Raw genomic sequence first — 3,861 nt, forward strand, 5'->3', positions numbered from 1 at the left:
TTCTCAGCCGAACCCGGGGGCTTCGTCGCCCAAGTCGGGGGCTAGCAAGCCGAACCCGCCGGCTACCATGCCGAACCCGGGGACTTCTCAGTCCAACCCGGGGGCTTCATCGCCACACTCGGGGCTAGCAAGCCGAACCCGCCGGCTAGCAAGTCGAACCCGGCGACCATGCAGTCGAAACCGGAAGCTCCCACGCGGGAGACCCTGTTGGTCAGCGTATTCGAGATAAGATGCGTACCTTCATGGGCACAAGAATTCCTCTCCTACCTCACCGACGGTGTGCTGCCCGACGACGCAGTCCAGTGCCAGTGCAGATTGAGAGAAGGGCCAAGGCCTACACAATCATCAACCACGAGCCGTACAAACGCAGCGTAAGTGGGGTGCTCCAGCGGTGCGTCGAGCCGGCTGAAGGGATTGAGCTCCTAAGGGAAATCCATCAGGGTGAGTGCGGCCACCACGCCTCCTCCCGAGCCATAGTGGCCAAAGCCTTCCGGCACGGTTTTTACTAGCCGACTGCGCTCAGAGACGCAGAAGAACTGGTGAAGAAATGCAACGGCTGCCAACACTTCGCCAAGCAAAGGAACACGCCGGCTTCCGCCTTGAAGACCATCCCCATTACCTGGCCATTTGCCGTATGGGGCTTGGATATGGTGGGCCCATTCAAAACAGCCCGAGGCGGCATGACTCATCTCTTGGTGATGATTGACAAGTTCACTAAGTGGATTGAAGCCAAGCCAATCAAGAAGCTGGACGGCTCCACAGCCGTCACATTCCTCAAGGAAATAATCGTGAGATATGGCTACCCGCATAGCATCATCACCGACAATGGCAGCAACTTCGCCGAAGGCGTCTTCAAACGCTATTGCGGAGAGATGGGGATCCGGATGGACCTATCGTCCGTGGCGCACCCGGAGACCAACGGCCAAGTGGAGAAGGCTAACGGCTTGATCCTAGCCGGCATCCGGCCCCGGCTGGTGGAGCCGCTCGAGCGCTCAGCCGGCTGCTGGATTGAAGAGCTGCCCAGCGTGCTGTGGAGCCTACGCACGACGCCAAACCGCTCAGTCGGCTTCACACCCTTCTTCCTCGTATACGGGGCCGAAGCCGTCCTGCCGACTGATATCGAGCACGACGCGCCAAGGATCAAGCTCTACACAGAAGCTGAAGCTAAAGAGGCTCGCGAAGATGGAGTCGACCTGGTTGAAGAGGTCCGGCTGATGGCCGAATCCAGGTCAACCGTATATCAGCAAAGCCTCCGTCGCTACCACAGCCGGAAGGTCAAGACCTTAGCATTCCGAGAAGGAGACCTAGTGCTCCGGCTGATCCAACGGACAGCTCGGACAAAGCATAAACTAGCATCCCCATGGGAGGGTCCCTTCATCGTGAGCAAGGCAGTAGGCAATGATTCCTACTATCTCATAGATGCCCAAGAGGCTAAGAAAAACAAGCCGGACAAGGCTGATGAGGAGACTAAACGTCCCTGGAATGTCAGGTTACTCCGCCCATTTTACACATGAGAGCAGGAATGTATGTACCCCTTGTATCCCTTTTGTGAGCTATGAAAAGCATGCGCCAAGAGCGCCGTTTCCAACAAGTGTTTCACATACTTTACTTTGTTTCGCCAATTGGCTTGAACCCTCTCACGCGGTCGGCTCGACAACGTGATCCGGTTTCCGACAGCCGGCTTCCGATCCAGCTTACGGACCGCAACCCGACTGTCCGGCTGGCGGGAGTAAGGTCTAGGGAGCCGGCACGCGAAAACGACTAAGGGAAAGAGTAAAAGCGAGTTGACTTGCAACTTTTCATAAAAGTGCCGGATTGCCGAATTCAGCTCGTTCGGCCGAAATACTATCGGCCTCACCCAGCGGCCCGCTCTTGATCCGGCGACGGATCGCAAGTCGGACGTACGACCGGCAAGGGCACAGCCAAAGAGTGGGGCGGATGGAAAAAAGCGAACGAGTCGAAAGAAAGCAACTCGGCATACAAATGATTAACAAACACATTAAAGTGCGACATAATTAAAAGATGATAATATTCATACATCTGCACCCGGCATTCCGGGGATTTAATAAATTGTCTTGGCAAAAGAACAACTGAAAAGCAGGAAATCTAAGCCAGAGGGGCATCAGTGGAGCCGGCTGCCGGGTCGTCCTCAGGCGCGTCCTCCGCCTCCTCATCGTCTGTTGGGGGGATGACCCCCGGTATGCCAAGGGCATGCCAAACCGGATGGTTTGAGCCATCAGGGTACCGGTTAGATGTTCATGCCGGAATCTAAGATAGGCATTTGGCTGAACAGGCTAAGCCGGTATCCTCATAAGAGGGATACCGGAACCTAATAGAAAAGGTACCGGGCCACCGGAAGGAAGGGCTTGTCGGCAAAGCTGGTCAAAGATTCTCTCCAGAGCTAGAAGACAAGGATGAGCTAAGCAAAGTAACTTTATATGAAGGGATGACGATAAAGGGAAGGATGACGGTCAAAGAAGCCGGAGGACGTCAGCGCCCACGATTAAAGAGGACTCCGGTGTCATCTATGATTAAAGTAGCTTTGTAAAGTAGTTTGTCTAGTCAAAGATGCCATTAGGGTTCCTTCCCGTGTAAGCCTCCTTCTCCCCTATATAAGGAGAGGGGTACAGACCTCCTACAGGCGCGAGCAAGAGAGAGCGAGAACATCAAGTAGCTTGTACTCGAGAAACCCGTAACCATGTGGATATCAATAGACATGATGATCTAGAGCGAGTTCTTCCTTGTGTCTTTCTTCTTCAACCTCCGGCCCTAGCCAAGTTCTTGAGGAAACCATCCGGAAGTTCATCACACCTGATCACGAACCCTCCCCCGAATCCTCATACGTCCATTCGGCCCCAACTTAAGCCATCCTATGGCATCTGCTCGTTCACCACGACGACAGTTGGCGCCCACCGTGGGGCATGAAGTGGCGTATGCTGGAATACACATTCGGGCGGGCCTCCTCGAGTTCGCCGGCGAACGGACGGTGTCTGCGCTTGTGCAGAGCTTCTACTCCATCGATTTCATCAACGACAACGCGGGCTGCTTCGCCAACGGCGGCATCTTCCCCAAGAACGGCCGCGTCATCGAGTTCGGAAGCCACCGCATCTACTTCGGCACCGTCCCCGTGCGCCAGTGCCTCTCGCCGGTGCTGGTAGCACCGGACCCACCAAGATGGCTCTGTGCTGGTCGCGCTCCCGGCAGCGTCGAGGTAATGATGACCGGTGTGGCTGGTGCAGGAAAGGAGGTCGAGGCTGAAGGTGCTGGTCGCGCGGTTTCGACCCGTGCGGCTAAACCACCGCTGGAGCGCGGCACAGGCGCAGCGGGAGCGTCATCCGCGCCACCGGCAACGCCTCTCCAAACGGCGATGAACGCGCTGGCGACCCCCATCGCGCAGAACATCGACCCGGGAGCAGCTCAGGCGGAGCTGGAGGCGCAGCGCCTGAGGATACCCGAGAGCGGCAAAGACGTCGTCAGGGCGCAGCGCGAGCTGAACCTAACCGTACGTGAGTATAACGCTGCCCATGGCTTTGCTTCTGTTAGCGCTCATGCTGCTAGGATACCGGAGAACCGGCTGAAGGCTCGCAATCTAGACCAGGGTTTGCGTAAGGAGATTCTTACGGGCAAGAGCACCTCTGCATCTGTTAGCATTGTAGAGAAACCTAAGTATAGCAGTCCGGATAAAACAATAAAAGCTGCTAAGGCTGCTGTAGATCTGTGCGATTCGCTTACCGGAGAGGCTCGGCAAAGCAACAAGAACGTGTCAGAGAGCTGCTAGATGCTGTAGAGCAGCAGAACGCTGAGCAGCTGGCTAAGCTGAACAAGGCTATAGCCTCGAAATCCGCGCGTTCAACAAAGAAT

The sequence above is a fragment of the Lolium rigidum genome, chromosome 4 (genome assembly GCF_022539505.1).
Source record: "Lolium rigidum isolate FL_2022 chromosome 4, APGP_CSIRO_Lrig_0.1, whole genome shotgun sequence".
NCBI lineage: Eukaryota > Viridiplantae > Streptophyta > Magnoliopsida > Poales > Poaceae > Lolium > Lolium rigidum.